Genomic DNA, 26,630 nt, shown 5'->3' on the forward strand with positions numbered 1-26,630 from the left:
TCTCCAACAACAGGGTGAAATAACCCGAGTGGGTGATTATCACTTCCATTTCCCAGATTCAAGGCACCACAACCCAAGTTTTAAAAAATTGGTGGCGGGCAGGTGTAGAACCCAGTTCTTCCCTGGCAAGACCCTGTTCTAGCCATGGACTCTGCCACCTCTCTCCAGGAAGGACCTGCAGGGACCCTTCCCCGGGCCCCGGGGCCCCTGCTCTCTACAGCCAGCCTTTGATCTGTTCGTCTCTGGACTTTCTCAGCCACATGCCTCTTTGATATAAAAGGAAAGTGAGAAAAGTAAATGTGCAGCAAAAACAAATTGTACAAGTCTGAGGAAGTGTTTCTATCAATATTTGGGTCTCTTGTTTAATTATTTTTTTAATGTTTGTGCAGTTGTCTATGTGTCTTTTGTTGTGAGCCTGTATCAATATTTTTTGTTTTGGAGAGCAAATTCCTAGAGAGAGAGAGAGAGTTGTGTCTATTTTTCTTTTCCAGCTTTCCACAAAACTCCCAAACTATGTGAATTTTTTTTATGTCAAATTTTCTCACCCGACCACCCCCTCTCAATTTTGTTCTAATTATTTTAGAAAAAATAAATAAATTATTTGATTCTAGGAAGTATTTATTTAAGCTTTTTTTTCTGGAAAATTTTCAGCTGGTTCTGGTTCTGAACATGAGCAACACTGACTCATCAGCATTTGGTTCTGTTCTTCATACCAAGAGAAATCGAGAGTTATAAACTTAAAGCTAGACCTAAGGAGTTAGCATTGGTTTAAAAACATGACTTTACCTGTAACATATTTGAGTGTGGGTCTTTGTTCCCTGGATATATCTGACCTTTAACCATGAAGGATGACAGAGCAGAGAGGATACAGTGCTTAGGGAGCCCCTTGAAAGCACAAACAAATGATATATTTATAATATAAAATGTATTCTATTAAGCTTGACAGTTTTCACCAAGTGGGACAGAGAGCTTCCCTTCATTCCACACCCTTCCAGGGACAGCCATCTACACTTGTTTCCTCTGACTTTTAGGAAAGACAATATCCAGTGACCTGCCTATAGGACATCGATCAAAAAGGAGAGAAATACGGTGGTCCAAATACTTGGTCTCCACGATGCCAAATAGCTGGATGTTCGTGGTCTAAACAGATTGGAAATGGCTTCTTTGTGGCCATAGTCTGAGCCTAGCTGTGGTTGTATTTGGAGTGTCCATTTGTTTATGCAGCCCTGTGAGTTAGAATGCAGATTCCAACTTAATTTTTTTCTAAACTCACGGAAGCCCCCCGGAGTGGGTGTGCACTCCACCTGCAGCGAGATTCTGGGCTCACCCAGGGTGGTGCTTGTTTGGTCAATGACTGTTCACTGAGAACTCCATGCCCACCCAATGCCCTGATAGAAAGGCTCTGGGGACAAATAGGTTGCCAAGCCTTCTCAAGCGGAGGGCACAAAATACTTGAAAAGGAGCAAGCTTGCCAGATTAGCCCAAGGCTTCAGCTGGAGCTACCAACTTCTCAGGGACCAGGGCAGAAGGGACATCGTCTGGGGGAGGAGTGAGAGAACGTGCTCCTGTACATCACTTCCGTGTCTGAGAAGCAACTGAGCTTCTGATGGGGGAGAGGAACCTCAAGGGTGGCCAGTCCCTGATCAGCCCTGTCCCGATGAAACTGTGATTTCTGCAGAAGTAGCCAGCCATATTAGAGTGGATTGCCCACTGCTTCCCACTAACATCTTTGGTGCTGACCAAAGCAGGAGTGACCAAGAAAAGCCAGTTGTCTTCTACTTTCCTCCTTCTTCCCCTCTTTGCCCTTCCCTCTCTTCCTATAGCCTTGCGTTGTTGCTTCATTCAAACATTTATTGAGTAAACCTATGTGCCAGGGGCTGGATAGACAGACCAACACATATCATGCAATAAACAGAGGTGCATATGCAGCGGGACGGGGACTTAGAGTGGGTAACCAATTCTGAGCAAGTTAATTGGGCCTTACTGGGAAAATTTCCATCTGGAAAGGGGTAGCGGCATCCTTACTGGTGGGAGCACCTACTCCAAGGCTCAGACACTTGAACAGGCATAGACTGATCAGTAGTCCTGATTCCTTTGGTAGTAAATAACAGAATTCCACTTAAACCATCTGGGATAAAAAAAAAAAAAAGAAGTGTAGATTTATTATTGGGACATGGCAGGGAGGGCATGAGTATTTATCATCTCAAAAATACCTCTTAGATCTGCCTCAACCTTCACCTTCACTGTCAGCACCTTAGTCCAAAGGGCAGGCTATCCCATAGGACCCCTGCAGAGGCCTCTTCCTTCCTTTTTGCTTACCCCAATATAATGCCTGCTCCATTTGGCAGCCTCTAATGTTCTTGTATTTATTTATTCTTTAATTTTTAAATTTTTTTAAAAGATTTTATTTATTTATTTGACAGAGAGAGAGAGTTAGTGAGAGCAGGAACACAAGCAGGGGGAGTGGGAGAGGGAGAAGCAGGCTTCCCACGGAGCAGGGAACCCGATGTGGGGCTCGATCCCAGGACCCTGGGATCATGACCTGAGCCAAAGGCAAACACTTAATGACTGAGCCCCCCAGGCGCCCCTCTAGGGTTCTTTTAAATTGCAAATTAGATCTCAACTCTTCCCTCAGATCGCTGGCTTCCCATGGCACAGAAAACAGTCCAAATCCAACATGGCCAGCAAAACCAGGATTCTTGGCTATCTGGTGCCACTGTCCTGTCCGATCTCTGCTGGACCAAACCCTTCCCAATCTCAAAATCTCCAACCCCACTCCTCTACACTTCACCGTACCCACTCATCCTTCCAGTCTGGGTGTAAATGTCACTTTTCAGACTTTTCTGCCTCCCCAGAACCCCCAGTCTAAATCAAGCCACGCCTCTCCTCTCATAACACACTGTGCTTTTCTTTCCTAGAATGTATCATACCTTGCGATCACATATATTTATGTGTTAGTCTGTGTAATGTCCATTGTTCCTGCTTGACTGTAAGCTCCCTGGGGGCATTCAGTGGAAATCTATGGCAAAGAATCAGGGAAGTGTTTCTTTTGTCAATGTTTCTCAGTCCATTTACAGAGAGATTTTTCCCATCTTCACAGGGTTTCCCACATGTTTTGTGGCGTTCAACTTTTTGTAGAGAAAGGATCAGATCATGAACAACTTCATTGTTTGGTTACATGTATTTATCAAAACTATAAATGTGGGGCCTGCCAAACAGTCCACATCTATAATAAGAAGACATGAGAATTAATTTGAAGCAAATGAGTCAATTATTTGTTAATTCAGTCTTCTCTAGATGTTTCTGGAATGTGTATCTTTGGGAAGAGAAGGCAGTTTTTGACTTCAGTATACATTTGCTTGGCAATCCACAAACATTTTTTTAAAAAGATTTTGTTTATTTATTTTGACAGTGAGAGAGAGAGAGAGAGAGCAAGCAGGGGGAGGAGCAGAGGGAGAGAGAGAGAATCTCAAGCAGACTCTGCACTGAGTGTGGAGCCCAACACAGGGCTCAACAGCATGACCCTGAGAACAGGACCTGAACAGAAATCAAGAGTTGGACTCTTAACCGACTGAGCCACCCAGGCGCCCCAGCAATCCATAAACATTTTAAAAAGTGAAGAAATAGGGGTGCCTGGGTGGCGCAGTTGGTTAAGTGACTGACGCTTGGTTTCGGCTCAGGTCATAATCTCAGGGTCATGAGATTGAGCCCTGCCTCAGCATCAGCTTTCAGTGGGGAGTCTGCTTAAGACTTTCTCTCCTTCTCCCTCGGCCCCTCCCCGTTGCATGCTCTCTCTCTCTTTCTTTCTCTCTCTCAAATAAATAAGTAAATCTTAAAAACAAAAAAGTGAAGAAACAAATCTCACAAACCTGTGATCATCAAGGCCTTGACTTTGACCACAATCACGTCTACACTGTTTTTCCCTCCAGGCTGGTTTATCGTAGTTCCTTCTATGGACATCTCCCCTGATGGTCATTTCATTGATTAGTATCTACAACTGAATTGATAGGAAGCATAAAATTAATGCAAAATCTTTTGGCAATTCCACCTCCCAAGCCTCGTAAACAGATGTGGTAACGTCCTAAATAGAATACTCAGGTGTGTTGAGAACTAAGAGTGTGGGCTCTGTAGTTGGAGGGCAGGTGTTCAATTGTTAACAACCATAGCACCTGGGGAAGTCATAGGACCCTGGTAAACTGGGGGCAATAATAAGATCTACCACACAGGGTAACTGACAATTAAGTGAGTTTAAAAATGCAAGGTACTTACAACAGTGCCTAGCACATAACTAATCATTCAATAGAAGATTCTCTCTCTGTTCTCTGTATTTCTTCATTTTCAAACTCTACCAGGTTTTACAGTTCTCTCCCAAATAGCTAAGTGAAAACAAGTATATGTTTTCAGACTATAGAAATACATATTCAATCAAGATGTAATTTCCTTGAAATTTGTCATTATTGTTGCCAAGAAATATTTTGACACAAGGATTTTCATAAATGTACCCTTAAGGAGGCACAGTTTTAGGTTTTATTTTTACTTTAATTGTTGTATATGATAGAAGTAAGATTTCATGTGTATTATTAAAAATACCTGTGGAATACATACAGTGGAATATTATTCTGCCTTAAAAAGGAAAGCAATTCTGCTACATGTTAACCAAGGAGGAATATTGAGGATGTTATGCTCAGTGAAATAAGCCAGTTACAAAAGGACAAATAATAGCATCTGTTTACAAGACATTGTAGAAGAGGAAAAATATTTTTCCCTCTACTCTTTCAAATTCCTAGCCAGGGGTCCTATAACAAAAGACAAATTGACAAGATAAAAGCATATCGATTTATTAAATATAAGTTTTGGGTGACACAGGAACCATCATAAGGAAACAAGGACCCAAAGAAGCAGTGAAACCTGAGTGTTTTTAGACCAGCTTTGATGAGGATGGAGAGTCATGGAAAAATGTGATAGGACAATGGTATAGGTAGGAGCTAATTATAGGGAAGTGGGAGAGCAGCAATGCCTGTTTGTTCAGACTCCTTTTGGTGTCCCTCTGTCTTGGAGGTCAGGATGCTCCTTTCCACCAGGTACTCAGAGGGCACCTCTCACACGAGGGTCTCTAACCTACTTCAGGGGAAGGTCAGAGAGTCCTTCCTGCACCTGCTGTTTCTCAAATTCCTTTAGCTGAAAATATTCAATGTGCCAAGTGGCTTTATTTTGGGGTAGTATGTCCTGAACTCTGCCAAGCTACCATGAGTAGTCACATTCATAGACACGGAAAGTAGAATGGTGATTTCCAGGGGCCACGTGGAGAGAGAGAAATGGGGAGTCGTTGTTAAATGCGCACAGAGCTTTAGTTTGGGAAGTTGTGAAGGTTCTGAGATGGATGGTGGTGCTGGTGGCACAACAGTGGGAATGTACTTAATGCCGCTGAGCTGTGCACTTAAAATGGTTAACATGGGAAATTTTATGTATATCCTACCATCGTTCAATTTTTAAAAATTTTTTTTAGATAGAGCATGCACATGAGCTGGGGGGAGGAGCAGAGGATGAGGGAGAGAGAATTTTAAGCAGGCTCCATGCCCATTGTGGAGCCCAATAAGGGGCTTGATCTCATGACCCTGAGATCATGACCTGAGCCAAAATCCAGAGTCGGACACTTAACTGACTGAGCCATCCAGGCGCTCCATAGTTTAGATTTAAAAAAAATATTATGGTAATAATATTACCATACAAAGTAAAAATCAAAGTTTCCTTTAATTTGCTCCCTCCATTCCTTAAATTTCTTTAGTCTCACTCTCCTCTCAAGGAATAATTCAAGTAATAGTTTGCTTTACTTTATTTAGTTAATATATGGCTGTAAATAGTCAGTATTCTACATAAAGCATGATATTTTTAAATTAAGTTTATTTCAATTCCAGTATAGTTAACATACAGTGTTATATTAGTTTCAGGTGTACAATATGGTGGGTAATTCAAAACTTCCATGCATCACCTGATGCTCATTAAGATGAGTATACTCTAAATCCCCATCATCCCCACCCACCTTCCCTCTGGTAACCATCAGTTTGTTCTCTATAGTTAAGAGTCTGTTTCATGAATTGTCTCTCTCTCTCTCTTTTCCCCCTTTGCTCATTTGTTTTGTTTCTTAAATTCCACATATGCATGAAATCATATGGTATTTGTCTTTCTCTGACTGGCTTACTTTGCTTAGCATAATACGCTCTAGCTCCATCCATTTCATTGCAAATGGCAAGATTTCATTCTTTTATAGCTGAGTAATATCCCCATTGTATATATACACCACATCTTCCTTATCCACTCATCAGTCAGTGGACACTAGGGCTGCTTCCATCATTTGGCTATTGTAAATAATGCTGCAATAAACAGAGGGCTGGATGTATCTCTTACCTAAAGCATCATTTCTTTAACCATTTATTTCACTTTTGATGGGCATTGAGATTATTTCTAATTTTCCATCATTGCAAAATACCACAGTGCATTGTGATGAATCTCTGAGCAAGTATGTGATTTTTCTGTAGTATAGATTCCTAGCAGTTGACTTGCTGGATCAAAAGCCAAACACATTTCAAACTATGAAAGGTGATGCAAAAATGTCCTTAAAAACGCTATCCATTTGTATCCACACTATATAAGTGAGCCCACGTCTGGCAACACTGGGTGTTTTTAATCTTTAACATTTTTGTCGATCTGATGGGTGGAAATAGTATAATTGTTCTTCTAATTATAAAGTCACTCAGTGCTAGTGTAGTGATCACATTTTCGAATATTTATTAGATTTACCTTTTTCCTGTACATTCTTTAGTCTGTTTTTTGTTTTTCCCCTATTGCTTGCCTCTTCCTTATTGATTTATAGTAATTCTTTGTATCTTAAGGATGCAAAGTATTTGTCTATTATAGGGTTCACATATATTTTCTTCTATTCTGCTGCTATGTTAACTTTGCTTATCAAGTTTTCTGTTTAAAAATTTATATTGAGTTGCAGAGTCAAATCTGTCAGTGATCTGGGTATTGTTTTTTGTTTTTTTTTAGGAATTCTTCATTGTCCCTTTATAATTTATATAGTTTGTTTTAATGCTATTTAAATATTTTATTAACTTGTATATTTGCTTATATATATGAGATAGTCTCCAATAGCTGTATAATCCCTTCAATTTCTCCCCTTAGTAAGCTGCTTTAAATTTGGTCTTACCATGTGCTCAGAAAAGGATCATTCAGAATAGTCTTCAATTTGGACTTTTCTCCATTTAGGATCTGCGTCTGCATTTCACCCTTGAGTGTCTATTTAACTAAGTACCTATTGAAATAACCTTCTGTGGCATGTTCATTTCTTCTCTTGCTACTTGAGGGTATGTTTGTGCTTTTTGTGTTTGTTTTTATTTTTAGAAATCATTCGGGGCGGGGGGAAAGGTGCCGCATTATCCTAGCAGATACCAGAAGAACAAAAGCCTGTTTCTAAAAACAGCCTTTGCGCTGGTGACTGCTTTGTGAAGAAATTTCATAACCAAAGGCCCGTTAACAGGACTGATTATTTAAGACAACTGTGGTTCCTGTGTAGATTTCTCGTGCAATGTGTGAACCACACTACTAATTTACTCTTTGACCAAATGCTCCTCTTCCGTAATATGCTGTACTCCCCTAAAGCTTGGGAGAACAGCTTTAAGCTTCTCACTTCTTTAGTAAAGAACTTCTCAGTTGATTTCAAGTGAAATGCCAACAGTCTCACTTTTTTTCAAACACACTTCACAGCCATGGCTGTGTATCCACTTTAAAAGTGTATGTTTTGTGGGTGGGGGTGCGGTGCGCTTGGAGCAGTTGTCAGATGTTTTATTTTTGGAAAATTTCAAATAACATTTTGGAAGATAATTAAGGGTTGCTCAAGTTTCCTTCAGAATTAAAAAAAAAAAAAGGTATGGTTTACCTCCTTTGTGCATTTTTGCACTCAATACTTCACTTGTCACCTCCTCCTCTATTTTATAAATCTTTTAATTAATGGTGTTTATTCTCCTCTCAGTCTGGTCTGAGTCGTGTTTTTATGATCATATTATTAGGAAGTGATAACATGTGTGGATTTTTTTCTGTATCTGGGCTTGCCAATCACTATGGAAACAAGCAAATATTTACATAGCTCAGATACTGATTAATACCTACTGGTTATTTTGACATTATAAAGTTACTGTTTGAATGTAAAGAATTTCTCCTGAATAGTAACCTGGTCTATTCTAATTTATTTACATTTGTAATTTTCCCATCAGAAATTAGTCCAGTAACTATTGCTCCATCAAATTAAAACCATTTCTGAAAGAGTTGGGGTTTTTTTGTTTTGTTTTTTGTTTTTTTTGTGTTTTTTTGCCAAAGAATGACTCAAAATCAAGTGCTAGATGTTTGAAAATGGTTGTCTTAAATTTTTTACAGGGACAAGTTCTGTAAAACAAAAAAACTCACCTGACATGAGTAACACAGATAAGTCACCTAAGATAATATCAGTATTATACTATGGGCAAGATGGTGAAGGTCAAAAGGAGGCTTTAAGGAGACATTTTATTAGGACCCTAAAGGAACATTTATCTAGAAATGTAAGCCCTGCAATTTGGCCCCTTGAGGGCACTCGATAATTCCCTCTGAGGACAAAGTTACCTCACTCTTTTACTCTTTCTTCATTTAGGTTGTCTTCTTTTCCTAGGGGAGATCTCTTTTTTTAAATTTATTTTTAATTTTTTTTTCTAGCTGAGGATCCAAAAAGTTGTAGTCCATATTGCAGAGAAGTGGTTCATCAGACCTGAGTGGCCATCAGCGTCCCCTGCAGGACGTGTTAAAACACAGATTTCTGGGCTCTACATCTAACCTCTGAATCAGCAGGTCTTGGTGTGGCCACAGAATCCGTGTTTCTAACACATGCCCAGGTAGTACCGTGGGCCCAGTAGGCATTGCGCTTTAAGAAACCTTATCCCGCAGTCTTGTTTTTTCTTCTTGTTAACCAAGTTGGGAAGACTTTATAGACATTGCAGAATGTTTTGAAACAATCTTTAAAATGGCTATGTAGCATATTTAGGAGTAGAGTTGAAGCTTCGTGAAATTCAAACAAAATAAGTTTATTATTCCCATAAAGCTGGGAAGTGGTACCATAGACGTCCAAGCTGCAGAGTGGTCCAGAGAGGGGGAGTAATAGCAGAGCCCAGTAATAGCAGAGTCATAATCTCTTACAGGAAAGTGTTTCTCAAACACTATGGAAGTATCTCCTTATTAATCAATCCGATTGAACTCTTAAATCACATAAACCCATAATTAAAAGGGGTGTGGACTGGACAAGTGGAGATTGAATCTGTGGAGATTGACTATTATTCACATTGTTCATTAATATTGCCTCACATTCTTCAAAAAGACTGTTTAGAGTTTACCATATTACTCATTTCTGTAGAATTACATGTGAATCCTAGCGTCTCATCTTAGCCAGCAAAATCGTCAGGGTGGCAAATCGTGGAGCAGCATGTTCTAGTAAGAAAAGATTTGGAATCAGAAGATTCAGATGATTCTTGGTTCTGCTTTTCAATTATTATAATATCTTAGACACATTTTCTCCTGATCTTAGTATCTTCACCTATAAAGCGAGGCTAGTAATATTTATCCCACCGAGTCTGCGAATGTTCATTGAATAACTAACCAGGCATTGCGCTATGCTGCGGTGATGTTTATGAGAGTAAGGCAGGCTTCTTACTTTTAACGCACTCATAGAATATTTTAATGAATTAATGAGAGCGTGACCATTAAGAGTTTAGGAAACTATAGAGATCTAACGTAGAAGATTCTTGTTCTCTGCAGAGCACCGGCCCTAAACATGGATGGAATGAGTTTCGTCTTTTCATGGGAAGAAGTAAGACAAAGGGCAACTCCATGCTAAAGGGAATCCTCTCTGCAGAAACGTTGCTGCCATTGATTTTGGCATCCAACTAGTAGGTTGCAATTACCACGGGTGTTTTTCTTCAAAATATTTTGACCTCTGAAGAATTCAAATTATATCTTCAAGAAAATATTGATTTAGCTGCAAACCAGAGAATCTAAAAAGAATGGTTGGAGTATCTGCTCAATGAATAGCATTCAGCTGTGTGATATAAAAAGTAAATTTAATAAAATTTAACATAGAAAAAAACACTGAAGAAACACTCCTCGTAAAACTTAACATCAAATGATTTGGAGTCTTATCGCACATGGTTGCTTTTGTTTTTGTTCGTCTTGCTTTGCTTTTTATTTATTTATTTATTTTTTTTTAAGATTTTTTAAAAAATTTTTATTTATTTGAGACAGAGAGAATGAGAGAGAGAGAGCACATGAGAGGGGGGAGGGTCAGAGGGAGAAGCAGACTCCCCGCCGAGCAGGGAGCCCGATGCGGGACTCGATCCAGGGACTCCAGGATCATGACCTGAGCCGAAGGCAGTCGCTTAACCGACTGAGCCACCCAGGCGCCCCGCTTTGCTTTTTAATGACTCTTTAAACTCCAGCTCAGAGTCGGAGGTAGGTTTCTTCACACCGTGGTAGCACTGGAGTCTGGGCTTCAAATCTTACTGAATTTTGTTCTGGTAAAGCAATTTCATTCTCAAATTGAACAGGTCATTTCTTCTTTATTAAATTTCCCAGTTATTCTTTCACCTCAGGTTTTTATGTTGCCTCCTACTTATTTCTGGACTGTTCATTCGAAATGTGGGAAGGCACAAGGGTTTCTATCAAGTCCCATGTACCCGGTAGCTGTCAGTTAAAAGCTAACATGAAAAGACAGAACTCACAACCAAAATGACTGCTATTGGTGAACTTGTGTGAAGTTCAGAGGGAATTTGTGTTGGGCAAAGAGAAACGGCCCTAGTGTGTTTCCACACCTTTAGGCAGGTCTTCATTTCGGTGCAGTTTATGGAGCGGATGATGCAAATGTGGCATCATTCCAACATTTCTTGCAAGGTGCCCAATGTCTTCCTGGGAAACACCAAACAACACCTATAAGAGAAAATTGGTTGAACTACTTGTTTAATGTGCTCTAGGTTTTGAAACAGTTCAGTTATTCTACCATTTTATTTTTCAATATAGACTTTCCTTAAGATTTAGTTTAAGGAGTTAAAGGAGTAGAAAAGAATAGATAAAATATCCGTTCTTTTCTACTCCTTTCTCCTCTGCCCCCACTACTCATATCATGCCATCATATTCAAACTTTTCCTGAATTTATTGGTGATTTCCCTATGTACAGTCAATTCTTAACACTTCTAAAGAAGTAATCTTTGGTGCCATTATTTTATTCCTTAAAACACTTCACCAAGCTCAGGATCCTAATTATGGGCTGCAAAAGCCAGCTGTTTCTTCTCCCATACAACTTTGCCTCATTTTCCCACTGGTCCCTGCTCAGTACCTCTCATAGAAGTTCAGCTAGTTTGCGCCCTAGAATTGCTCTCAATTGGCTAATTTTGGTCTTACTCATGCCATCCATTTCCAATAAGTTAAATCACTTTCGGCCTTCTAAATCCAGCATGTCAACTGCTTCTTCTAGAAGGACTTCAGGACGTAGGTAGACATTCAGACAGTCTTATGTAGATAGTGTGCAGTGTGCAATATATCAATGCAGGGAAATCCTGATGAACAGTTTATCCAGTTACACAGAATCACCTTGACCTCTTATTGTATTTTTTGCTTCTCTTCCCTGCTCCCTCCTTCCCTTCCTTCTTCCTTCTCCCTCCTTCCTCCCTTCTCCCTTCCCTCCCTTTCTCTGTTTCTGTCTGTCTCTCTCTCATACTAAAGTGAGCTGTATTATTCAAAATACTTGGATTTGTTGTAGACGGGGAGGATTTGATAATCTATTTTAGTACCTCTCCATGTAGAACAAAGACTATTATTTTGGCCTTATTATATAATTATTAAATGCTAGTTATGTCATATATTCAAAACCAAAAACTACACAATAAAACTTTAACAACAAAATTCTGTGTCTAACAGTGGGTACTGCCTTCTTCAAGAGACAATGACCATAAATACCCCTAGATCAGGACTAGTCTACCTGTACTTGGATAAACAATTCCAAAGGCATTTCTGCTCAGGGTCATCAGTGCACACAGGTGTGTATGCCTTGATGCTCTCTAGTCGATTCAAGGCAATTTCTTCTTAGTTTCACAATCATAAGGCATTTTTCCCTCATTAAACAAAATTTTGTAGCTGTCTACTAGATTCAAGCACTGTGCTAAGCATTGCGGACATAGAAATAAAAGATACTTAGACTCTGGTTTAGTGGTAGGCAAATTGCAGGGGTGGGTAGAGAGAAAAAAGAGAACAAATGCAGAATTACAACACAAGATGACGAGTGCCCTCATAATACAAGTTCAGAGAATTACACTAGAATAATGAAACTTTCCTTACTGTGAGCATAAAGTATGAGCAATATTTAAAAATGCATAAAAGCACAATAAGAAAATTAGACTGAACTGTATGAAGTGATGTTCTGTAGGGCAAAATGGTAGGCTCTCAGCGATTTCGTATAGTTCAACTTACTAAAAGTTATAGTGTCTCCGCTCAGGGAAAACATCTAATAACATATTGGAATATAGTTCTCTACAATCCTTTCAATGATATTACATATTCCCAGAAAATATGCACATATATTCACATTTAAAGTGTGTCTTTTTAAAGTAAAAAAAAGAATTATGCTTTAAATTTGTTTTTTGACTTTCTCTCATTAAAAGTATTATAAACATCTAATCAAATATAAGTCTACATAATTTTTAATGACTGAATACTATTCCACAGTATGAATGAGCCATGATTTATCTATTATATCCTCATCGGTGGATACTTATGCTGTTTTCCAATTTTCACTCTGTATGCAATAGTCACTATACACACAATGCCAAAATGAACATGATGATGTGGGTCTGAGTTATTCTTCCTTAATGATTTTAAAAAGATGGCCACAAATTAAAATAACAATTGAGTAAATTAGGTAAGATTTGGCCACCAAATCCCATATTTTACCCCTCTGATTTGCATCGTATGCCAAATGTCTTGGAATGTTTAATAAAATCTCTCTACCTGTTTTTTAAGCTTCATAATTTTATTAGAAAAACATCGGCATAGAAAGAAGGTGCAGTTACGGAAGACAGGCCCAGGATGGATAACCACTCTAAGAAGAGGAGCCAGATAAACACCACTTCTCAGTAAACAAGTAACATCGAGCTACTGTAACAATTGCCCTGGTCCCTCCCCTGAGAAGGGCCAGTCACTTGCAATCGTTTGGCCTTCTTTCTGCTCCCGAGTTATTGACTTAGAGCATGACATGTTTGTATGATCGTAACTAAGTCACCAAATGGGAAATGTCTAAATCAAGTTGCAATTAATGTGTCATAAAGTGCTGGATAATAAGCCACACATGACCTCCAGGACTGACTCATTTTTAGAACTAACCCCCAGTGTAAGTCTGAAGCAGCAGAAGACTGGAAAGAAAAGAAAAAAAAAAAAAAGAAAAGAAACAATCCTTGCTAGGTTATTGTGGGGTGTGAAAGCCACACTGTTGTGGAAAGGCAGTGTGAATCCATATTATGCAGAAATCAATGGCAGCCCAATCTTTGCAGACTGCACGAGGCACCGCGTGACAAGGGCACAGCGATTCTCCTAATCAAGCAGGTTGTGTGAAAGCAAAGAGTCCAGCTGAGCTTGATATATCCAGCTGGACTTTGTTTGCTACTTAATGGAGCAGGTCATAGTTATAACAACCCAAAGAAATCAACCAGCCTCGGCTTGAGGAGCCCACGGAAAGTGTGGGAACTCCAGCAGGTCTATGTTAAATCACTTCTATAGGTCATCTGCAGGGAAAGAACTCGGCAAAATAATAAAGGAGCATCATTCTGCTGTCTGTGTTTATGATTCTTCCCCAGGGAAGGGAGTTGGGTGGGGAGGAAAAGCAATGTGACTGGAGAAACATTTTGTCTTTTTTATTCTATGCATTATAAAGCTCTTGGCAGGGCATCGGGCACTGAACTTAGGTCCCCCTTCTTGAAAGCCACACGTTACAGGGGTTTATAAGCCAGAGTGACAGTGATAAAAGGCCAATTCAGGGCTTGGGGACAATTTTCCCTAACAACATGCTTTTGCCTCTTTGCCTCCTTAAGCACCTGCTGCTTCCCGCAGCCCTCTCCAGCATAGCCTTCTGGGCAGCTCTGACTGTGAGCTGGGAAGCGCAAGTTCAAAGTTAATCTCCTCTCCTGTCACTGTCAGGGGTGTGTGTGGAAGACCAGAGCCACTGCCCTCACCCTGGCATGAAAAATACCACCCTCAGAATGCATACGGAATTCAGGAGGGGGAGATGGGGTTCTTTAACCTTCTTCAAGTCTGGGGCCACTTTTGCTTGAGGCATTGAGATCCCTCTCCCGTTCTCAACAGAGTCCTTAAAAAGCATTCCAGCCACAAAAGCTCTTGGGATTAAAGCATGCTGTACAAAAGGTGCCTGGTCAATAGATAAATGAATTAGATTGAGGAGTGACGAGTTTTCTGAATACAGGTATGTTGGGGTGCCGCGGGGAGAGGAAATGAGCGCTCTCTCGATTTGAACACTGACTACATTGTTCCTTCTCATTCCTCATTCACTGTTGAAGAGCCGGACATTGGCAACCTGCAGGGCTGTAGCCACTGAAGTTTGGTGAAGAGTCACTAGGGAAAGTGGGGAGCCCTGATAATCAATACTGTTATTAATTATATAATTATTACTTTTTAATTATATAATTATATTTTTCATGTCTGGAAAGATTCTATCAAACTGACTGGAGTAGGTTTGCCTGCTAAACCCCCCCAAGCCCCCCACTCCCCTCACCCCTGTTCAACAGATGAGTGTTCCCTTGTTCCCTGGAGGGGTGGCAGCTTTCTTTCAGCAGGGCGGGGTGAGGGGAGGAAAATGGGATTGTGGAGGCACCCGCCCTCATAAGTCTGAAGTCAGGGGTCACCCGCCCATCCTGATTCTTGTTCACATGCTGTGAAAAGGGCCGAGTTTTAGGTGGAGAGCTGCTTACACCTAAATGAAATCGTGTGGGAAATGTGAAACTTTCCTCTTTTCCTAATTGATGGCAAAATAGAGGAACCCTGAGTTGCTGGGTCTGGGCTGAGTGAAGTGTACATCTTTTCTGTAGAGGGTACCATGGTGGAATGTAACAGACACAGTGCCACAAGGCGGAGATGGGTTCAAATATTGGCTCTGCCACCGTCTTGCTAAGAGCCCCTGAGTGAGTCTCCTCACTTCTCCCGGGACTGGGCTTCCTCGTCAGCAGAGGGAAAAGTCTGGAGCCCGTGATTTTCAAAGTCCTACCTAACATTCTGGGATTATCCTTGGTGTAGTCATCTTAAGCCAAGTCCTGCTTTCTGGGCCCCGAAACTTCCTTCCTGCTGTGGGATGGCACTAGGCAGTCTTCTGCCTTAGACACCTTTGTTCTGACAGAGCCCTGGCCATTGGAACTATACACTGAACCAACCCCCGCCCCCCATTAGAGCACAGCCTTGCTGCTGTTTGGCATCTTTAATACTCCTCAGTGAAAATTCACTGTCCACAGTAATGGCCCTGGGCACTGAAAATCCTTGTTCAGCAAAGATTCCATGTTTTTAGCAGAGTGCATAACTTACAAGTCAGGAAAGTAGACTTATTAATAAGAATGGCTTAAGAACAGCAATGGCTGAAAAAGAAGAGTTGAATTGTGTCATGGGCTGAATAATGGCCCCGAAGATACCCACATATGAATCCCCCAAACCTGTCAAAGTTATCTCCCATGGCAAGCGGATTTGGCAGATGTAATTAAGGGTCTTGAGATGGGTAGATTATCCTGGAGTGTTTCGGTGGGACCGATGTAATCTCTGTGTAAAAGGGACATGGAGGAGCCAGAGTCGGATGACAAGGTAATACAATGACAGAAGCAGAGGTGGGAGTGATATGGCCACGAGCCAAGGAATATCAACAGTCTCTGGAAGCTGGAAGGAGCAAGGAACAGACTAATTTTCTCCTGGAGTTTCTGGAAGAAACCAGTCCTGCCTACACTTGATTTTTTTTTTTTTAAAGATTTTATTTATTTATTCATGAGAGACAGAGAGAGAGAGAGAGAGAAGCAGAGGGAGAAGCAGGCTCCCAAGGAGCAGGGAGCCCGATGCGGGACTCGATCCCAGGACCCTGGGATCATGACCTGAGCCGAAGGCAGACGCTTGACCATCTGAGCCACCCAGGCGCCCCTACACCTTGATTTTATCCCTGTACAATTCAATTCACTTCTGACTCTGGCCTCCGGGCTGTAAGAGAATAAATTTGTGTTGTTTTAAGCCACTAAGTTTGTGATAATTTGTTACAGCAGCAACGGGAAACTAATACAATTTATAAAGATAACAGTTAATGAGGAATTTAAGTTTTTTTTAATGCACATTCACTGAAGATTTTGGTTAATTTAGGTTTTATTTGAAAGCAGTTCTTCTAATGAATTAATACTTTTCTAAACATGTCTTCCCCCAGCAAGACCTAGGAATTCACATTCCTTTTGTTTCAAATTCTTCCCCATCGTTAGAGGTTTATTTGCCATAAATATCCCACCATGTCATGGTGGACAGCTGCCATCCAAGGAGCAGGATGACCTGCAACTGGGTCTGTTTTTTTCCATTTTAGCAGTCAGTAGTTCCTGTCCTCAGTCCATCAGTAGCTTGGGAGACGCAGCTTCTCCAGAAGTCTCTAAGTCCTTAATCTTCAAGCTGCAGGTAGGAAAATTTGGCCTCTTCAAATTCCCAGAACCCCCTGAGAAATACAGGCATCAAGCGTTCTTAGTTCTCTGTTAAAAAGAGCAACTGTAGAGGAATGGCAGCCCAGCAAAGAGGACCACCACCCTCAGATGTCTGCTTTTTCTGCCTCCATGACGTTACCCCCAGGCCTTTCTTTGTAAGCTATTTCTGCCAACCCTTCCTTGCTACTTAATTCAGCTCGATGTAATTAAATTGAGAGAGTGCACCATGTGATTTAGGGTTGAATGTCCAAGGACGATGGAAAGATTGATTTTAAAGTAACTGAAGAGAAACAAATTTAAAAACTATCCTTCCTTAAAACTTCAGAAAGGTCAGTATTCTTAATTGGAGAGGCAGGTGTTGGATAACAATTCTGCACATTCTTTGCAGATGTCAGCTTATAATTCCCCTGGAGCAATTTTCAGTTAATATGGGCCTTGAGATGAAATTGTTGCATCTGAAAGCCGTGCCGTAGATGCTAAATTTGCTGCTCGTCCACAAACTTGCACACAGATTTTCACATTGGGTGAATTTTCCACTGGGAGGCTGATTTTGGAATTTGCTATCTATGAAGACATATACTGGACAGTGACAATATAATTAATTTTAAAAGTTATATATAAACCGAGGAAATGGTTAAGATCTGCAAAGCTCTTAGCAAGTCTTATTGTTTACTTGTTGCAAAACTTTGAGATGTATACATCTAAATTTTCTTCTCTTCTCTCATTTCTCTTTTCTTCTTCTTTTTTCTCTCTTTTTTTTTTTTTTTACATTTATTCAGAGTCTCTTGATGTATCAGGTATCAGGTGTTGTTTAACAGGTTACCCAAAACATGCTGCCTTATAAAAACCAACTTTCTCATGACTCTAGGACGGCTGGGGCTCAGCTATGTGGTTCTTCTGCTGGTCTCACACAGGATCTCTCAGGTGGTTGCTGTCAAATGACATCTGGGGGCTGGAATAACATAGACTGTTCTACTCATATGTCTGGAACCTTGAGGGAGATGGCTTGAAGGTTGGAAACTCTCTCACTGTCTATCTTTCTCTTTCAGTCCCCCTGGCTAGTTTGGACATTTTTACATGGCAGCATGTTCAAAGAATGAGCTCCAATGAGCAAGGACTTTTTTTTTTTTAAAGAGTTTTTATTTATTAATTTGAGAGAGAGAGCCAGTGAGAGCACGAGCATGGGGGAGAGTCAGAGGGTGAGGAAGAAGCAGACTACCTGCTGAGCAGGAGCCTGACAGAGGGTTCGAACCCAGGACCCCAGGATCATGACCTGAGTGGAAGGCAGATGCTTAACCGACTGAGCCACCCAGATACCCCTGAACAAGGGCTTTTTAAAAATCTCCTGTATACATTGTGTTTATAAATATCCCATTGACCAAACACAGAGTCAATGTGGAAGGGGACCACACACACAGTCATTACTAATAAGAGGTGTGAGTCTAAATTCCTGGGATCTATAGTGCTGTATCAGAAGATAACCCTGTTTTTGTCCCCATATTAAACATGTATTTACAGAATTTATTGAAAATGAGGATAAATGTAAAGTTTAGAGTCATTGTTCAGCTATGAAAACAGATATATCAGCTAAGGAATTCATTGTTTTGTTGCATTATTTCATATTTGGTTGTAATATTTCAAAGACTGTGACATTTTGATGCTGAAGAGAGCACAAAGCAGGGGCCAGGCATCCCACGTTCATCCCTAAAGGTTCCTAAGATTCTCATTCACTCAGTTGTCAGAATTCACTTTAAGGTTCAATTGGGTGGTGATAATCACAAGTTGTTAAAACAGGAGTCCTGGTCAAGTGCATCAAAGTTCCATTGCTTCTACCCACTTACCATGAGAAAGAATTTGCTTATTGGTGTCTTGATTATGCCCATCCATTCTTTATGTCTACAAACACAAATCTTGGACATTATCTATTCATCATTTCAGGGGATACCTTTGACATGCATTTGCCTTCAGCTATGTCTTAGGGGTGGGCTAACTGGCTGACAACTCACTCTACCTGTAGCACCTAATGTAGCCTGGCACATAGTATGTGCTCAATAAAAAATTCTTACCTGAATAAAATGCTAGGCATAATAGCTCAGTGTTTGTTGGCTTTTCTCACTGGTCCAACTTGGGGAGTTTTTTTTAAACCCATCAAACCTACTTTGACAATGTTGTATTTTGGGTACAAACTAGGATAGGCCTTTTTCAATGATGGAATGAGGCAGAACTTTGGAAAACTTCCAATCACACAATATTTCTTCCCACACAAAAATTTTCCCTTTGTCATCAGTTAAGGTTATTAAAAATAATCAAGTAAAATAATTTGCTAAAATAAAAAAAAAAAGTCAACCAAATTCAGAACCTGAAGAAAACACAGTAACTTGGTCTCTGCTATTAACAGCCTCCTATTTAAGGTCTTTGTAAGGGGTCACTGTACAAAGAAATTGCTAACAACCATGGTTTTTACCTGTGACTCTGAAACATGCTGATAAAATGCTCTCTCATTTCCCTCTCTTTCTTGGACCATTAGCATTATTCTGCTATATTTGGAGCTGAGCTCGAACCAAATCAATAAAGTCGTTTATTTTAAAGAAAACAGGTTTAAGAAACAACAGACTTGACTACTCTGATAAAACATAGCAAGCTCAAAGTATGAATGCAGTGTTGAGTGAAGGATTTGATTTATATGCCATGCAGAAAAATCCAGTAAGCAGAAATGGAAGTTTTTATTGTCTTGTCTATAAATGACTATCCATAAATATAAAATTATTATTTATTAAAATAAATTTAGCATTTTATTATTAATATGGCCATTGTAAATAACAACCTTTTATTATCTTCTACTCACAATGCTGCCTTTTAAATTTTAATCACCTCTGTAAAGTAGCTGCCTCAGTTTGCCAAGATTTAAATAAAAATAAATATCCATTTATGAGTCCAATTTATGCTTTACAAATTGCTCACCATGTAAAGAGCTTTTGTTTGCAAGAGGGAAGAGTGGTAAAGAAGCTAGGGGGGAATCTCATGACTCAAATACCATCTGTCAGGAAGGATCAACCTGGTCTGAGACATCAATATCTACATCACACTGTGGCTTCCAAATGCAGAGTTATTAGGGGGGACCTGGATGCCTCAGTCGGTTGAGTGTCTGACTCTTGATTTCAGCTCAAGTCATGATCCCAGGGTCGTGAGACTGAGCCCCATGATGGACTCTACACTCAGCTTGAGGTTCTCTCTTGCCCCTTCCGTCCCCTTTCTCTAAAATAAATAAATAAATAAATAAAATCTTAAAAAAATAAATGCGGAGTTATTAGCATTGCAAGTTGGGAAGAGCTGGGTTCTCTTATGGAAGGCTAGGCTGTTCCTATGAAATGCAACGAGGGATGATGGGAACTCCTTGCTGCAAAATATCTCCCCTAATCAGGTACCAAGGTATTTGGGATTTTCCTCTTTTGATCTCCCTTCCTTTTTATTTTCTTTCCCCTCGTTTCCTCCTGGAAACAGAGAAAGCATGTAAAATCATCCTGGGAAAGGAGGCATGAAACCAAAATAACAGTAAAGCCCTGATGAGATTTTCCCTCCCAAGTAGAAAATCTCAAAGCCATGGCAGTAGATAGAAGCCCACAAAAGGAGGAAAGAAAGGAAAGCTCTGGAAAAATCTGAATGAGGCCACAAAAGAGAGGTCAAGAGTGACAAGCTAGGCCTTCCACATGGCTTTGCCAAAGCTGAGCCTGCAAACCTGTGATCACTGGGGATACCACTTTGCTGAGGGGTGACAGCCAGACAGAGGAATGTGACACAAAAGAATCAATGTGAGGCACCATTCCTCAAACATTGGCATGTTTTGCTGATACACTAAGAGAAGGACTTGACACTTTTAAGCCCTGAGGTTTGATCTCAGACTAACTCTAAGCAACTCCAGCTGCAGCATCCATTCTTGTAGGCACTGGTGATAGGAAGGGTGTCGTTGGTACTGGACTGACCAGGAAAGTCCCCATCAGCCACCACATAGGACCTCCTTGTGATTAGAGTAGCAACCAAGTGCTTTCTTCATAAATCATAATTGTTAACCTTTATGAAATCACTATTAGGAATTATTTCTGAGTTATACCTCTGAGTTATATCTCTATAGCTAGATATGGTTATGGGTATGGGTATAGACATAGATATTATATATCTATCAGTATAAACTAATGAACTGACTTACATTGTTTATTACTGTAACTAATACACTAACGAATATGGATGGAAAATTTCTTTATTTTCTTAGCATTTGTAGTTTGTATCAGTTAGGCTTCAACCAGGAAAACAGAAGCCAATCTCAGTATATAAAACCAGTGGATTTTAATATAGCGAATTGGTTAACTGTTTCCAAGAGTGATAAAAGCTGTGAAGAACAGGGAAGAATGCAGAGCTTAGCAGCAGGAAGTCCCTACAATTCCTATGCCTCATGGCAGGTGGTGTTACTAGAGCCTAGGGGCTGGGACCATCCAACTGAAGCTTGACCCTGAAAGTCTGGCTATGGAGCTGGAGTCTAGAAGGAGATGAAACTGTGGTTGGGGATGTGGCCCGAAGTTGGGGGAAAGGGGAGATGCCTTGACCTTTCCCTTCTTCCCACCTTGGCCAAGGAATACCAATGACAGCTGGGAGCCACCGCAAGCTGGAGGGGGCAAGAAAAGTTTCTTCCCTAGAGCTTCAGAGGGAGCACAGCCCTGCTAACACCCTGATTTCAGACTTCTAGTCTCCAGAACTGTGAGAGAATAAATTTCTGTCCTGTTAAGCTCCCCAGTTTGTGGCAACTCATTAGGGCACAACACAACAACAAAGTGCTAACATAAACATGTGCGCCGGATGCCCCTTTGATTGAAGGTATGGGGAGAACCAGAGGCAGATTTCCCACAAAGCTAACAAAGCTAAGGCTTCAGGGAACCTCACTTGCATTGACCTCTTTGAAGGTCCTGGCAATGTGCTCACATCATCATATTTTTTAATTAAATAACATCAATAAGTTTGAATGATTTAACATATTAAAATACCAGCTATCTTATTAGCAGCTAAGACTGCTGACCCTTTCCACTCAAGCACCCTTCCCCACCAATCAGGGGGTCTCAAAGTGCCTGTGAGTGTTTTTAGATTCAAATAAGATGGGGTTTGGGGGGGAGTTTAGTTTGTGTTTAGAGGAATTTAGTGTATGTGGTCCACAGGAATTCCTGGGTTTAGTTTAGTGATTGCTAGAGGTCCCAGTGTTGGACTGGCTCCCAGGGTCCTCCTACCGCCACCCTCCCCCTCCGTGGGAAGGGGTGAGTCAGAGGTTGTATGGTGAAATGCGTTTATCCTATAGCACCAAGACCGCAGGGTTGTGCCTGATGGTGGAGAAACAGTAAAGAGAATGAAGCCAGAAGCTTAGTCTGAGCAAAATCTCCCAATCACCAGAGGTTTACAATTGGAGGTGGAGGATTCAGGTCTCACCGATGACTGATCAAAACAAAAGTGATCTCCTGTCAGAAGTATATTCAGTTTTTCAGCATATGCAGTTATAAATGCAACATATTTTTTTCTTTCTTAGTGGGAATTGTCTAGAACAGATGATATTATAATAGCTGTGATGGTAGAGTATAAGCACCCAGCGGTCCTACAGAGCCCAAGTATTGTCTGTAACAGCTCATGTAAGAAACTTCGTAGTTTTCCTGAATTTGACAAAAATCCTAAAAATTTACATGACATAGTCAACAACAAATTGTGAACCTGAAAGAAACATTTAAAAATTGTCAACAATAAAAATATATTTTAATGAATTATCCTAAAGGAATTATTTTATCTTTTACTTCTATGAAACATTGTATTAATAAGAACCTTGTTACAAGAAGTGGTAATCCAAACAGATGCAGCTAAAAGATGTAGAAACAAGTATTATAGGGGCACCTGGGCGGCTCAGTCGTTAAGCGTCTGCCTTCGGCTCAGATCATGATCCCAAGGTTCTGGGATCGAGTCCCGCATCAGGCTCCCTGCTCTGCGGGAAGCCTGCTTCTCCCTCTCCCACTCCCCGATTGTGTTCCCTCTCTCGCTGTGTCTCTCTCTGTCAAATACATAAAATCTCTAAAAAAAAAAAAAAAAAGAAAAAAGTATTATAGAAGTGATTCAGGCCATTAATTAATAAAAATTCTGTGTTGTTTATCTGGATTTCATGATATCTGTGGTATTTGTTGCTTTTAAGATGTATAATTTGTTGTGATTCTTTTTCTCATTCTAAATAAATATTCACTTTTGGTAACTAAATTTCATATTTGTCATTTTGTGTTCTTTTTCTTAAAGAGGGCTCACCAAATTGTATAAGCATGAGGTCACTCAAAGCCTGAGTCTGCCCTGGGAGGGCAGAGGAGTACTGTCTCAGGCAGGGCAATTACCGCAAGTCAATACACAAAAGTTCCAGACCATCTTCTTCATATGAAAGCTCTCATTGGCCATTATTTTCAGTAGACTATGCCCTCTGCCCTGCTGTGGAGTCACCATCCTTTCTCTCCATCTCCCTTCCTTCTCAGTGGGTGGAAGCCGCTTCCCTTTGACTTTGTTTTGCCAACTAATTGATTCAAACCTCAACCCATAAGAGGTTCAAGGCCTATCTTTTATATCCAAGAATCCCATGGAAGAATTTTCTTACCAGAAAAACCACATTTCTTTCATCTGCACACTTTGAAACACAGAATGAGCAGTCTTTGAGGTAGAATTGAAGTAGATACCCAGCTGTTCACTCCACAGTTATCCTCCTGCTTCCATGCCACGGATTTCACACTGGGGCCTGGTTGCCCATCCAAGGTTTATATTTTCTAGTATCCCACTTCCAGTGTTAGGGTTTCACTCTCACTTTTGCTGCTCTAGCCTGGACCTTTTCTCTGAACGCTAGGTACTTACATCCAACTGCCTATTTAAAATCTCCTTTGGGGGACTTGGGTGGCTTAGTCAGTTAAGCGTCCCACTCTTGATTTTGACTCAGGTCATGATCTCAGGGTCGTGGGATCGAGCCCCAGGTTGGGCTCCATGCTCAGCAGGGAGTCAGCTTGATATTTTCCCTCTCCTTCCCCCTCTGCCCCTCCCCACAGCTCTGTCTCTAAAATACATAAATACATAAAATCTCCCTTTGGCTGAGATATGCATCCTAATTGAGTTATACCCAATGGAAAGAAAATGAAAATCTTGTGTTTCATTTCTAGACCTGGTCCATATGAGCCCTCTTCCCCCATTTGTGCTCCTCCATGCTTATTTCCCTTTCTGCACTGGAGATGACTTCCAAGGTGACCTTGAAATCCACCTGTCGCAAGCGGCATCAGTCTGGATCTTTGAACAACTATGTGGAGGTAGGCTGTTCTGCCAACCTGTTCACCTGCCTGGTGCTATTACATGATCAAGAAATCATCTGCTAGTGTGTCAAGCCACTGAAATATGGGGCTTTACTTCTTAGAATAGCTAGAATGACCCTAATATGATGGGTTTCTATTTGGTGATGCCAAATTCCTAGATAGGGTTATTTCCTTCTCAAACACCATCTCTATAAGTAGACAAAGGTTCATAGAATATTTATTTTCTCTCTTGATAGAATGAGCCAGAAAGGGATCAATTAATTGGCTAATTATTTATATATTTAATATTATTATTATTCTCTTTAAATAATAATAATTATTCTTATATAAAACGGTTTAAACTAATGTCAGTAATGAGTGCTTATTCTGTGCCAAGGCTTTATTCTAAGTCCTTTACATGTGCTATGTCACCGAATCCTCCAGTGGTTCCATAATACTCTGCATTTTCCAGATGAAGAAATCGAGGCATAGAGAAATTAAATCAGCATCTTGAGTAGAGTCAGAATGTAAAGCCAGGGGCAAACCCTCACACAACCCAGTACTGAGCCCGGTATACAAAGTTCAGATCAGTATCACATTTACAGACTCGTATTTAGATTGCATGGTGACATGCTCCTGTCCTGTCTCCCTCAAAGCTATATACTCTAATGTGGCTTCTTGGCCCTGGTGGGCTCCTCGGCCACTTTGTTATGCTGAATCACCCATGGCCCAGAGATTGCCATGGATCCTTGGTTTCTCACAATATTTTATTCATGTGTAACACACAGCCCAAGGAGCCTGACTCCCTACCTCGGCAAGGAGAAGGAATGAGCTCATGTCCTTAAGGTCCGTGGAGCTCCTGGGAAAGTGGGGTTAGATAAATAGCTTTATTAGTTATGCCACTCACTCAGCCCCTCAGTCTTCTCAATCTACCAAACTGCACGAATAGGCTACAGTCTCCCCCTGCTCATCGCTCCCACAGGCAGGCTGCCCATTTTAACTTGGACTATGCTTCTGGAACATCAGCAGAGGGGCTGGAGGATGGAGCTGGGAACAGGATATAACAGAGGCACTGATTTAACAAAGATGAGTTCCACTTGTTGAGCATATTAGTAGGGTTCGGCAGGGCAGGCTGAGTTCCTTTCTTGCTGCTGGAGGAGCTTGAGGGACTCGTATTCTCTGCACCAGACCGCTCAGGGCAGGCCCTTTCAGGGAGGAAAAGAAAGTGGTTTCTCCATGTTGTTCTGCCCTTCAAAGGGACCCATTTTACTAGGCCATAGAGTAAAGGCTTAAAAATATCTCTATCAAAATTCACTTGCTCTTAAAGCTTTTTCTTCCTCCCCTTTCTCTGTTGAATCATGTTAAGGCCCCACAGACACTTACCTCACCAGGCACCAATGGTTCCCACATCCCAAGCCAATGGCCAATTCTGCCTCCTCCCACTCCCCTGATCAGCTGCATTCCATACACTCTCTCCTCCTGGAAACACTTCCTTCATGTCACGATTCTGCTCGTCCTCTTCTTTTCTCAATGACCACTTTGTCTCCTTTTCCTGGATTCTTCTCAGATCCATGACCTCTAAATATTAGAGGGCTCCAAGGATTAATGCCCACCCCTATTTTCTCTTCAGTCTAGAATCCCACCCTAGGTGATCTCATCCAGTACAATGGCTTTAAATGTAATACGTCATCTCTATGCCAATGACTCTCATATTTGCAGCTCTGTTCTTGACTTACTCTCTGAACTCCAGAGTCTTACATCCAGACACCTATTTAACATCTCTCCTTGGTTGAGATATGCATCTCAAACCTGTCCAAAACTGAACTCTGATCCTCATCTCCAAACTGCTCCACCCACTGTCTTCCTTGTCTCAACATTACGCAAGTTGTTCAGGTCACAGACCTTGGAAGTATTTTGACTCTCTCTCTCTTTTTACACTCCACATCCAAATTCCACTGGCTCTATCCTGGAAACATCTTCAGAATGCCATAATTTCTCCCCACCTCTGCAACTAGGTGCTAGGTCTGAGTCAGTCTCACCTGGATTATTCCATTAGCCTCCTGGCTCCGCTCAGCCTTCACGCTGACCCCCAATGGTCTGTTCCCATCACATCAGCCAGAGGGATTCTTTGAAAATCTAAATTAGATCATACCATTCTTCTGCTAGAAATCCTCCAAAGCCTTCTCAAATCATGCAGAATAAAGCCCAAATTGTGATCTAAGCTTATGATTTGTCCTGCCACCATCTCCCTGACCTCATCTCCCTCTCATTCTTTCCCTCTTGCTACAGTGGCCTCCTTAATAATCCTTAAACATGCCCAGCATGCTCTTGCCTCAGGGCCCTTAACTTATTATTTCCTCTGCCTCAAATGATCTTTCACCAGATGTCCACTGTGCTTATTCCCTCTCTTTATTCTGGCCCTTGCTAGAAAAATCATCTTTTAAGAGAGGACTTCCTTGGTCACCATATCCAATAAAGCATTCTTTCCATCAGTCTATCAATCTCTGTGCTCTTACCCTGC

General features: G+C 40.9%; 2 long non-coding RNA genes across 3 annotated transcripts in view; both read right to left on the bottom strand.

Moving 5' to 3' along the window:
• Window positions 1-1,872: 1,872 nt before the first annotated feature.
• On the bottom strand, window positions 1,873-3,968 carry LOC135362441 (uncharacterized). Its single transcript, XR_010407142.1, has 3 exons — window positions 3,870-3,968; window positions 2,931-3,019; window positions 1,873-2,128 (listed from the first exon to the last, which is right to left on the bottom strand). It is a non-coding gene; the product is annotated as an uncharacterized LOC135362441 (long non-coding RNA).
• Window positions 3,969-10,169: 6,201 nt separating this feature from the next.
• Window positions 10,170-26,630, bottom strand: part of LOC123852571 (uncharacterized) — a 455,546-nt gene continuing 439,085 nt past the window's right edge. For both annotated transcript variants that reach the window (XR_010407436.1, XR_006792925.3), the window contains exon 9: window positions 10,170-10,998. This is a non-coding gene — a long non-coding RNA (uncharacterized LOC123852571). The remainder of the gene's footprint in view (window positions 10,999-26,630) is intronic.

The sequence above is a fragment of the Mirounga angustirostris genome, unplaced genomic scaffold (genome assembly GCF_029215605.1).
Source record: "Mirounga angustirostris isolate CCGP_5_RB_7025 unplaced genomic scaffold, mMirAng1.0.hap1 SCAF_14, whole genome shotgun sequence".
Taxonomy (NCBI): domain Eukaryota; kingdom Metazoa; phylum Chordata; class Mammalia; order Carnivora; family Phocidae; genus Mirounga; species Mirounga angustirostris.